The sequence below is a fragment of the Eubalaena glacialis genome, chromosome 3 (assembly GCF_028564815.1).
Source record: "Eubalaena glacialis isolate mEubGla1 chromosome 3, mEubGla1.1.hap2.+ XY, whole genome shotgun sequence".
NCBI lineage: Eukaryota > Metazoa > Chordata > Mammalia > Artiodactyla > Balaenidae > Eubalaena > Eubalaena glacialis.
Window position 1 is genome coordinate 188596825 of NC_083718.1, and position 12601 is coordinate 188609425.

General features: G+C 40.3%; 1 protein-coding gene across 6 annotated transcripts in view; it reads left to right on the forward strand.

Annotated features, from left to right (window-relative positions):
• RERE (arginine-glutamic acid dipeptide repeats) overlaps positions 1-12601 on the forward strand; it is a 419070-nt gene that overhangs the window by 111187 nt on the left and 295282 nt on the right. Inside the window, exon 1 of one of the 6 annotated variants that reach the window (XM_061185025.1) lies at positions 5654-5705. The exons of the other annotated variants lie outside the window; for them this stretch is intronic. The gene's annotated coding sequence lies outside the window, so the exon portion shown is untranslated. Of the gene's footprint in view, positions 1-5653; positions 5706-12601 lie in introns of those variants that run through there. 6 annotated transcript variants of the gene reach the window in all.

Consider the following 12601-nt stretch of genomic DNA (forward strand, 5'->3'; position numbering starts at 1 on the left):
AAGTTTTCATATTTCTGTTTTTCAGCACCTTTACCTACAAAAAAACTATGGCTGACTGGAAAGTGATGTGATAAATGAATGTAATTAGGTAGGAAAGGTATTTTAAAAATTCATATTAGTAAACCTTGATTTGCACTTAAGACTTGCAAAGTATGGATTAGATGGTTGTTAGCCATTATTAAACAATATGTCATTCAGTAGTGCTAAAGGCTGAGAAGTATATTATGTTTAATGTGCTAATTCTGATTTCACATACATTTTAGGGTGTAAGTCATGATTTCTCTTAAAAAGGAAGGGCATGCTGTTAATTCTTATACCAGGGTAACAGGAGTTCCTGAGACTGGGTTGGGGAAGCCAGGACATGTCGGGGAGAATATTTGGATTTTGTTTAGGATGATTTGAGAGTGTCTGTGGAATACCATTGTGGCGGAACTCAGAGGGCATTTGAAAACATGAATCTGTTGCTAAGAAGCTAGCTGAGGGTTAGAAGAAGAAACTCTTGTGATCAGTAGTAACATAGAGGCAGTTTGAGATTAAATCTTCTCACTCATGACAGATACCAGAGTGTGATAAGAAGAGGCCAGACGTTGACTACCTATATTTAGGAGCAGTCACGGAAAGAAATAGAGAATGGCCAGGGCAGTAGGAGATCCAGGAGAAGAGTGTGTAATGCAAAACTCAGACAAACCACCAGAATGCAAGTATGGGAACGGGGCCTACTGTTGGGAAGAGTGCTATACATTGGTCCACTTTTTTTGGAGAGCAGTTTGACTCAATCTTTTTGACTAAAAAGAGCATATTCATTGACCTAGAGTTTCCAGTATAGAGATGCTCACACGTATGCACAGTGATGCACAAAGGAGTGGGTTGTAGCAGTTAAGGATTTGTTAATTATGGTACTCCCACACTATAGAATTTTGTTCAGCTCTAAAGAGGAATTGGATGTTAATGGTCTGCTGTAAAGTGAGGGAAGCAAGTTGCCATATAGCATAAATAGTAGAATTTTATTATCATGAAATAAAAATCAGTAGAATGAGCCCCTAGACGAATGAATATATATGTTCTTAAATATTTGTGGAAGTTTGTGTACATATGTTCTAGAAGACAGTCCGGAGAGATACACTTCAGCGTGTTGAATGGGATTGTTTGGGTTTTCTGTAGGAACATATAATAACTAAAAAAATCCAAAAGGGCTTCAGAAAGAACTATATATTTTTCTTTTTTTCTTTTGAAAACTCTAGAAGTTTTGTTGTGTGGTGCCATTTTGTGAATTGGAAAAGGGAAAGAAGTAGATGGTTAGCTTAAAATTATATATCCGTATTCCGCATAGTCATACAAAACAAAACCTCCCTATCCTAGGATAGTGTGCAAACATTGCTAGCTAGTACTAACACAACCCTTGGTTTGGTCATTGTTTGCTTGATTGACTTTGCTAATCTTTTGACACGTTGACACTCAGGTGAGCTAAGTTTCTTGATTTGAGTGATTTTACTAGATAATGCGATAGGAAGGCATGTTGTTGTCTCAACTTGATAGTTAATGGTTTTGGCAGACCTCACTAGTTATTGTTAGATGAATGTTATTTTTAAACTTTCATGTAAAATTGCAGTCTCCTTCCCCTTTGATGGTCTTGGAGAGTGGTCCAAAGCTGCTATCTTTAGAAGATGTGGCCAAGAGTCTTATGGCTGTGATAGAAGCAGGGTGGCAGAGAGAGGAAACGCAGGGTAGTTGTTCAAGGTTAAGGTTCTGGAATAACCTGAGCCCTATTCAACTAGTGCTAAGTTTATACTTCACATTTCCCCTGTGTACTGTTCCCGATCATAGCTTTAATGTTAGTTTAACTAGACTTTGTATTTAATTATAAATGTTAGGGTAAAGTCAGATGTCAGCTCACTTGGCTGCATGCTGAGGCCTGTAGAATATGGAGTGCTTTGTCTCCCCTCATTATCTGTTAATGGTACTCAACTTGACAGGGTTGTTTTGATAAATGAAGAGTGTTATAAAACCTGGAGCTGGAATTTACGTGGAGTGGACTTAGGACAAAAGGAAGCAGGACATATGACATAGACAAGGCCAGGGTGAACTCATATGGGAACCAAGCAGTGCCATGTGAAATGCTGAAAATAACAGTGGGGAATAATTTGGGAGTGAGGATGGGGAATATCTAATATTTTTTCATTCATCTCATGCTTTCTCTTTCGCTTTTTCTTGTGCTCTTGTGCAGGACATCTGAGAAATTGTTGCTCTTGTTGTAAGAACTCCCCTTTCTTATCTACAGATCCCTTAATTTACAGGCTCCCATTAATGGTGCTTAAAATGAATTCTTCACTTTGAGGAGTCGGGGAGGGCAGTTTTGGAATGTCTGTCACCAACGACTAGGAGTCCTCAGGTCAAAAGAATTCTTATAAAGGCTTCCGTGTCAGGGAAGTAGAAGTCTTTTAGAGAGGAAATAACTGAAAATAAAGAAAAAGTTCAGTGTAAAAGAGAGGTGAGGATTATACCCCTTCCCCCACTTACAGGAGAATTTGGTAGTACTTTTTCATTCAGAGAAATGTTGAAGACAAACCAGTGTATAATAATGTGCTTTCAAAATTTTATATTCTGTTTATGTTGCTCTCTGTGTGCATACAGGATTTCGTAGTCTGTCCAGTTTACCTGCTGCTGTTTGCTTCTTGCTTAAATGCCACATCACTAGGAAGAACTTATCTTGAATGTATTAATGATGGCATCTGTACTTCATTGGCTCTTAAAAAAAAAAAAAAAAGTATAGCTTGCAGATAGGACCCTGGTTTGGGTCTCAATGTTTTTGTAAGTTACCCCAGGCACAATTATTTACATCTCTATAAAGTGGGGATAAAAATGTTCATTTTACTAGACTTTTAATTTTTTAATTTATTTGCGTAGGTGCCACTTATTTGAGAGGGGCTTCTTTTGTGCCAACAACTGTGTGGAGAATATACAAAATGAGTAGAACAGTATGAGTATTATTATTAATGAATAATTTAGTTATTCATTTCAAAGATATGTGTGCTTGATAACTGGGTATTTGATGATGAGCAAACATACAGAACTTTCTCTGATGGAACTTGCTCTCTAGAGGGGGCTATGAACATTAATCAGAAAGTCACACCAATGAATTACAAACTGAGATAAATGCTCTCAAGGAAAGGAACACAGTTCACTGAGAGCTTATTATAACAAAGGAACTTGACCTGGAACGGGGCTGCAGGGGAAGCTTCTCTGACAAAGTGATATTTGACCTGAGGTCTGAAGGAGTAGGCTTTAAACTGTGTGCCGGGGAGGTTGGGGGCTCGGGGTGGCAGGGAGAGAGTTCTGTTCTAGTGGGAAGAAGCGGCCATGGCCTTTGGTAGGAATCCTGATACCTTGGAGAGATTGAAAGACTGGTGTAACTAGAAAGTGGGGGGCTGGGTGTGGATGGATTAGCAGAGGGTGCAAGATAAGGACAAAAGAATATAAGTGTTATAAAGTGCTGTCAAAGCATTTGGAATCCCAGGAGACTAGGTACAGTATGAATTTAGAATAAAGCAGTTTGGTTGTTCTCACCAGCCCTTTCCAACTTGTGATAAACCAGCACTTTTTAAAGTGCTGCAGACAAAAAAACCCCCCTGTTGCTTCTGGCCCTGCCATGTATCTAGATAGAGCTGGTGGGTAAATGGAAGTGTGCCCCAGTACAGGAGTGGCTTTTGTAGCTAGGCTTTAGGGTCAGTTTCATCTCCGACATGGATGGAGTGATCTCAGAACCACTTGGTCCTGAGTAGACTTTCAAGGCTTCAGTCCCCTCAGGATGGTCTTATTGAGGAATGGTGGTACGGGGAGCTTATGGCAGAGCTGCACTTGCGTGGGGACCGCCTCTGATTTGTGTTGGTCACAGCCACCTTTCAGGGTGGCAAAGGCATTATGCTTCATCAGCTCTTGCTCTCAGTACAAGTGCTGTGTTAGCAGTTTTAGAGAGAGATTTCTATCTCCTGTAGACTAACTTGAGTTTTCTTTGAAAGAACTTAGCAGAGTGATGTTTAAATAGCAAATGTGCATGTCAGTTAGGTTATCTGTGCCAGAGAGGCAGGATCCCTGGGTACACTGTGCTTCTCCTCCACACCCGGCCCCCCACTCCCTTGTTGAGAAACTTTGGGCAAATCACTTAATCTAAATGTTTGCCTATTGGACCTTGGAAGGTCCAATAACATGTATAAAGCTATTTGAGAGTTCCATGAAACTTGCCTGGAAGGCTAAAAAGTGTAATATTAAAGATACCAAAAGTGATCATTTAAATTTTGAGCTTGTAACTTTCAAATTTGGGTTGATACTGAGTGAATTTAATAATTTGAATTTATATTCCATAGGAACGTATTTTTAAAAATTTGCTATAGAGTGTCTTGTTTAATAGGACACAATGATTGTGGCTGTTACTACTAGGGAATACATAGTATAAATGTAGTTTAATTTTGGTAAATTTGAGCAAGTTGATAGATGTTTACCAGTTTGGGGGTGGGGAAGAAACTAATTTGAAATTTACTTTCGGTAATTCTGTTTCGATGCACATAACAGGGGAATTAATGACGGGTCTGGAATCTGGTAGCTGGTGGGTTTTATGTTTATTTAAGGCTACATGGCAAGGAATGTGTATTTATTTTGCTTCCTTATTAGATGGATTTCAATCAAGCCCAGTTTAAGCTATGCCTTGTCTAGCAGATGGACCTTTGTTTTCTTGGGGAAAAAAGATCGGGGAGAAGACTTTTAAACAAATGACTTACAGAGAATTCTTAAACTGTAAGGAAAATTGGGGTCAGAAATGTTGTTTGACACCAAACAATGCTTCTTTCTCCTGTGCATCTTTGAAACAAACGTTCATCATGTCTGTGATTGTTGGTTATTTCATCTGCATTTGTTAGACGTCAGAGGTGGTTGGCATTAATATTCCTGGCAGAAGCAGAGGCAGCTCTAGGATATGTGAACTGCTGATCACTCACGGGGATGCGCTGCCTCTTTAATATCTTGCTTGCAGATGCATTTTCTAGCTGACCACGCTATTAAGAGCTGCCATCAATCACACAGCCTCCCAGTTCCGGCTGTCGGGAGGGGAGGGGGGACTGGGGAAGAGGGGAGGCTGGCCGAGCTGGGCAGGAGGTACAGTTGCAGCGGCACAGGCTTTGTGTGCGCGCGTCCCCGCGGGCAGAGGTGCGCGCGGAGCGGGCCAGGCTCCAGCCCGGGTTTTGTCGGCCGCCGCCGCCGCCGCCGCCGCCAGCGGGGAGGCTGCTCTTTCTCTCCCAGCGTCTGGGTCACTGGCATGTGGCAGTGTTGGCCCGGCCGCCTGGGCTGAAGGAGAGTGAGCCGCGGCGGCCGCTTCCCCTAGCTGCGGGCGGGGCCCGGCGCGGCCACCGCCTCCCGGAGCCGCTGAGCCGCGGGGACATGCGCCCGCGCCTTGCTGCCCTGCGGCCGCCCGGGCCTCCTTTTGTTTAGCAAGTGCATTTCACGCCCCGAGCCCCCGCCCGTCCCTCCGGTGCCCACGGGCCTGAGTTTGCGAGGGGGCCCTGCACCGGAGGACGAGGAGGAGGAGGAGAGGAGGCCCGAGGGCTCAGCTCCTGCTGCGACCGGCCGCAGGCAAGTGGCTGGCCCCTCTTGCTGCGAGGGGGACGCGGGTCTTGGGCCAGGAAGTTGGATAACTGTGGGCGCAGGGGCTCTCGGAGGTGGGTGTATGGGAGTGAGGTCGATGACCCCAGAGAGATGAACAACTCGGGTATTATTAAGAATGATGGTGGTTTTCCAGGAATCAGGAATAGGTGTTTGCTGTGTCCCATTGCATTTCTGTTGGGCTTACTAGTTTTTGGGTTTTTGTTTGTTTGTTTGTTTTAAATTGTCAAAACTCTAGAAATCCCAATTAAATAAACCAAGTAAGAAACATGTTTAGGGCAGAGAAAACGCTATTTTTTTTAAAGGGGTGTGTGTGTGTTCTTTAAAAGGAAAGCTGAAGATGAGGAATGTATAATCCAAAAGCCGCTGTTTGATCAGGAGCTTTACTGCTTACTGTGGAGTAAATTTAAGTTTAAAAATAAAGTGAATTGGATGGACTTGGTTATAAAGTAATTTGGGGCTGTTTAAGTGACAAATATAATTTGTTTCTTGGATCACAATACTGTTATTTTGCCAGGTTAGCTAAAACGCAAGGATAGTTTTGAAGAAGATTGCTCTAAGTTTAAATTGTGATTTTTTATTTTTTTATTTTTTGTTTGAGGTGATGGCTTCCCTGCCCCTTCCACCTGTTTACTCAAATCTTGTACTCTGGTTGAAGCTGTATGGAGACCTGCTTGACCACTTTCTGTTTGCTGAAAAAGAAACTCTTGTCATGGGTTACTTTGTTTTACTCCCAGCCATTCGCCTTCCTGGCCCACATGTGCCACTATTCTCCTTGGGGCATTGTTTGGCTGGAGGCCTCCTCTCAGCCATATGGAAATTTAAAAAAATGGTATGTGAATGAACACTGAGGTCAGTAGAGAGATTAATTTTTCTCTTTGATATGTGTGTCTGTGTGCTTTACGATTGAGACACTGAGTGAAAGTTGAGAACAGAGTTGAGAAAGTCCTTTAAATTACATGCCAAAATTACTATATTCTGGTCATTCTTACTTTCTTCTTCTTTTTTCTTTCTTTTTTTTCTTCCTAAGAACTCCAAATTTAAAGTAGACATGATTTGAAACCCTACAGACGGGAACAATATCCCATGTAAGCCTGTTGATCTGTGGGCAATTATTTCCAGATGCACAACCAAACTCCACATTTTTATGCCTGTGTTAGATTTGGGCTCTGAGAGGCAATTGCCTTTCTGAAAATCTACATTGCCTAGTTAATAACACAAGGCAGACATTTTAGAGGCTTAACATTTAACAGCAACTTCACAATAGTATGGGAGCAGCAGTTAGAAGCCTGTGTTTGTTTTTTTCAACTCTGTAATTTAGTAGTGTTTAAAGTATTTTATAAAGATCTCTGGGACCAGTGAAAGGTGGTTTTCAGTCCAGAGCACTTGAGTGCTCATTGTACTCTGGCAGGCCCTGGTGCTTGGCAGGCTGTGCTTGAAATGTTATTTGATCTGGTTGCATGAGAGAATGGACTAAGATGACACTTCTTCCTTCCCCCTGGCTGTTGAAAGTGATGCATCAACGAGTGCTGTTCAGTAACATATTTGAAGACTTAACCTACATTCATTCACTCTGAGAAGGTTTCCAGCAAAAGGCCATGTAGGTTTTTGTCTTGTTTTGTGGTTTTGCATTTATGAATTGAGGCGAGAGCTGACGTAATGTAGCTGTACTACTTCCTTTGTGTGTGAATGGGTTTTTATAGCCTGTAGGATATGTTCCAGTCTACATGGTTGTGATTACTTCTGAAATGCTTGAATGTGTATGTATCTTCAAATGTGGGTACCCTGAGCCATATGCTGGTTTATTTTTTAGCTTGTAGGTCTGGTGGTGGGGTGGGGTGCGGGTGTGGAGTGTCATGGGGAACCCCGTCAACTCCTCAGGAAGGTTCAGCGAATGGCCTGTGTGTCATGCAGACTAGCTCTTCATTTTAATTAGTGCAACTGTGTACAGCTGTTAGGTCAGACTGCATTGGCTGCTCCTGCAGGGTAGTTTTATTTTACACTGGAGGTTTTATGGACTTGTCTGGCTGTGTTTCTTAATACCTCTCCCACCGCCCTTGTGCTTGCTTTTAAGCAAATGATAGAACAAGACAAGCTTTTGTTTACTCATGTAATAGTTTACTCATGGGAGATTTATTTTTGGTTTTGAGGAAATTGATAAACCATGTAATTTAGCAGTAGGTATTAACATTTACTATGCTTTTCCAAGGTCAAAGGTTTTGCTTGCTATTATGTTAGTCTGAGTAGCCAATGGAACCATCCATTTTATAATGACATAGGAAGCCCCCTTTTTTTTTGTTTTTTAAACTGGGTCTTTGTTTGCTATTCTAGGATTAGTTTGTAAAACTCAAATAAATGTTAGCCCAATGGAGATAACATGGCTAAGATGTTTCCTTCTGTCTCTTCCCTCTTGTTACACTGTACCAAAGGGACTGAGAGAACCATTGATTTACAGCAGTCTGGCCATGGGCTAGATGATTAATACAAGGATTTAGAAATGTCTCTGTTCAAGGGTATGTGTGGCTACCTTTAAATTTTAAAATGTGCTTTTGGCTCCAAGTTATTGGAAAGTATTTACTGTAAGATTGAGTAGCTTTGAGTCTTTGAGTATAGGTCCACGACAAAGTCAGACTTTTCAGGCTGTAAAATAGATTGTGATGTGAATGACACATTTTCTTAATGGTTTGGTCTCCTTACTGTATGCCTTTGTCTTGAGAAGCTGCCTACCACCATGTTTTCTAAGACTGTCCACTACATTTTTTAAAAAAGGAGCAAAAGTCAAAAGACAAGATTGACAGATCTGTTTATATATAAAGCTAATGTGAAGCCCGTTCACAGGCCCAGTTTACTGATGGAAGAACGTGGGTGTGTGTTGTTGGAGGGACTTGTGGGGCTGGTGTTAGGGACGGGGTGGGGGGGTGTTTAGAGGGACAAGGGAAGCGGCTGCAGGTTGAGATACTTTTTAACTCATTGGAGAAATGGGTCCTTCTTAAGATAACCTGGAATGAGGAAAGAGAGTGCAACATTTTCTAGAAAATGTAATAATTTCAATGTAACATGTATAAAATGTTTTCTTTAATTAAAAGAAATCAGGTCATTTAGATTGGCAGCAGAGAATGCTGAATCTACAGAAAAATAGAAAGAAGTATAGTAAGTATCCTAGATCCAAACAGGTTATTTCAAAAGTTCATTAGTATGTATTTCTTTTTTATTTATAGGACCATATTTTTAAATTCCATATATTGATGGTGATTAGGGTCGTAGCCTTGCCCTCCACAATCTTTTTAATTCTCGATTTAGTTGACATATCTGTTTGTAATGAAAAATAGTAAAACAAAATGTTAAAATTTAATTAGCAGGAAAATAAAGCATGTTCAGTTTTTAATGCTATCACGTGGAGGCTCTGCTGGTATAAGTAATCAATTTATTCATTATAAGTTGGTGGTAAATAGCTAGACTGTATTCTATTCTTAGTTCTACCACTCACTCACTGTGAGACCTGGGGTAAGTTATTTATTAGCCTCTTTGTGGGAAAAATGATGAATCTGCCTCAGAGGGTGTGCAAAATGCTTAGGAAAGCGCCTGGCAGATGATGGCAGCTAGTACTTAATATAGCGAGCAGTAGTTGTGCTCTAGATACTGTTTCAGTTGCTGAAGATATAAAAAAGATGAAGTCCCTGTCCTCACAGCACTTACATCCCAATGAAGGAAGACCAGACAAATTTAAAAGAACATGATGATTCACAAAACTTCCAAAGATAACTTCAGGGCATGCCAGTGAATTTTAGTTTAATATGGGATGTTTACTCTCTAAGTCATTATTTTCTTCTTCCTTGATGAAAATGTGTTTCTCACACTATTTGATGATTTATTAGCCATTGTTAACAATTTTTGGCTCACAGGTGGAATAGAGAGGGAGGAAGAGACTTTTTTCTGGGAAAGGAAAAAAAAAATGGAACAAAAAAGAAATTAAACATAGTGATTTGTCAGTTTAAGCACCCAGCAGTAGAAGGGAAATGTTAAATCATGGTCCATCCATAAAAGGAAATATTATGCAACCACTAAAAATCATCATGATATAAAAATATAATGTAAAGCTCAGTGGGAAAAAAAACTGTAGATGCCAAACTGTTTATGCAGTATGATTCCAATTATGTGCACACCCACATTTACTCACAGAGGCTAAGGGAAAAGATTAGAAAGAAATATACCAAATGTTAATAGCGCTAATCTCTGGATGATGGGATTATGGAAGACTTCATTTCCTTAATATTGTTCTGTCTTTGCGTGAATTATTTAATCCTTGCAGGTCTAAATGCCTCTGAGGTGCCAGTGAGGAAACCCAAGACTTAGAGGAGTTAAGCAACTTGACCAAGCCCCACGGGTGGTGAGTGGGGAGGCCAGGATTCCAAGCCAGAGCCTGACCTCTGTTCTTTCCTTGACCCCCCCCCGCCTCATCCTATTAGAGGTGACCTTTGTGAAAGGGCTTCCCCTGGCCTTCCTCCACACACCCGTGGCCCAGCCAGCTTTGAGATTTGTTTATGCCACCAAAGGGCCCTCACTGAATCTCACATAGGAGGAGCCAGTGCTGAGGTAATGCTGAGCATCAAGTTATTGGGAAAGAACAGCCAGTATTATGGCAAGAGGAGGAAATGGAAGAATGATTTGAGAGAAAGCGGTCTGAAAGGTAAAGCAGTACAAAGAGAATACAGGGTAGAGGGTGCTTCAAAGTAAGGGGGTGACAGTAGAATCACATGTTCTAGGTTTTGGACTAGAGAATGAGAACTGAGAAAACACTATGAAAAAGTGCCATTGACTTAATCAGGAGTCAATGGAACCCCTGAGAATTTGTTGAGCAGAGCAGCCCAGGAGGTGGAGGATGGCCAGTGATGGTGGAAGCTAGTTTGCAGTTGGTAAGGAAATGTTGAGAAGTTTGGTAGCGAGAGAAGGAATGATGGAAGCTGGAAGAGGCTGCAGGTTAATGGCATTAGCTGGTTGATGCATTAAGAGGTTAATGGCAGTTGTGTTCTGTACGTAGGATTTTATGATGATTCATATGACAGTTGTACTCAGGTTTTTGTGATAAAATGAGGTAGTAATGGATGTGAATCACTTTAGAAAGAAGAAAACATTTTAATTTTAGAGGATTAATCAGAAATTACTTGTGAAGTTTTAAGAATATGGTAGGTAAGTATGGGGGATCCTTTTATAAAGCTAAAATATTTTTGCCGGTAAAGAGTAGAAATAATCACTTGGTTCTAAACATGAACAATTAGATCCTGTTTCTCATGTCTTGTTTCTACAAAGTGAATGAGCTTTTGTAGTTGCAGTTTAAAAAAAAAGGTCAGCTTGTATGTGACTGTTCAGCTTCAAAGGAACAATATAGAGTTGAATATACTATGCATTTGAAAAATTGCTTAAGTCAAATGCCTCCAGATGGTGCGTGCTGCTGAGTTCACAGCTGTATTTACCTCAAGCTCACAAGATTATCTTCTAATAATTTAAAAATAGCTGGTTAGAAACAGTGGTATAGTCAAATTTCTACTGGTTTTGAACGTCAGCAGCAGTAGTGACTTGACTTGTATGCATTTAGTAAAATGCCAGTTGATATTCCTTCCTTTTGCATTGTTTTCAGGATTTCTTACTGGGCCAATTTATGCTTTGCACAAACAACCGTAGTGCTTATGTACAGGTGCAGATGACCAGGTTCTTTTTATGTGGTCTCAGGAGTGAGATTGGAGAACGGCTCTTGATTATCTTTATAAGAAGTTTTTGTTGTTTTACTAATCACCTTTTATTTTTTCAAACATTTTTAATATATTAATATAGGCAGTTGATATTTTACACATATGGTGAGCTTTCTGTATTTTTTGATATTACCACCCAACAAAAAACAAGAGAAAAACTCTTTAATACTTGCATCTACCTCCCAATATAAATGCCTTTTCTTTTACAAGGATTTAATAAAAGTCATTTTGGAAGAACTCAAATTACTAAATCTTAATTTTTTTGGACACACGTACTACTGTTTGTTTGCTTAGCAAAACAAACAGTTTTCATAAGTTAGATGTGAAACATAGGAAAATAGTTTGAAACATTACCTAGGAATTTTAAATATGTGAGGGGGGATGGTAAGAAAGACATGCACATTCTTTATTAATCGACCAAGATTATATAGAAAAACATTATCAAGATCGAAGCGTTTGAACAGTTGTTTTCTCCTTTTGGTTTTAGGTATTTAGCGCTTACTGTTGTCTTTTTTTGTGTGTGTGGATATTTTATAATGAGAAAAATTATGTAGAAAACTTTTTACCTGTTTGTATATTCTTTGACTACCTATCTAGGCAGTCTCTCTTTCATAGGCTCTGCTCTTTCCACAGGGCGTAATTCTCACATTGAATAGGTAAGGGGAAATGTTCAGTAACGGAATGTTCACCTTTTTAAAAACATGTTAGATGTGCAGGGAAGGAAGTAGAGCAATTAGTATTCATTCTGAAGCGTGCTGGCGGCAGATGCGGGGTAAGTTTTGATCTTTGAATGGAAAGAAAGAACAAAACATGCTGGAAAAAAGTAATGTCTAAAGCAGTCTGGCTTTTTTGGGGAAAGTTTTCTTCAGTTTTTGAACGGGCTTAAATTGACTGCATAAACATTTATTATTGGATAAGTAATATTTTATTTATGTGATACACAAAAGCATTAAAAAATGAAACCACTATTTAATAAATTAATAGGCTATTCTACAGAGCAGTTTTATTTTATTATTTTTAAAAATATTTATTTGGCTTCCCTGGTGGCGCAGTGGTTGAGAATCCGCCTGCCAATGCAGGGAACACGGGTTCGCGCCCTGGTCTGGGAAGATCCCACATGCCGCAGAGCAACTAGGCCCGTGAGCCACAACTACTGAGCCTGCGCGTCTGGAGCCTGTGCTCCGCAACAAGAGAGGCCACGATAG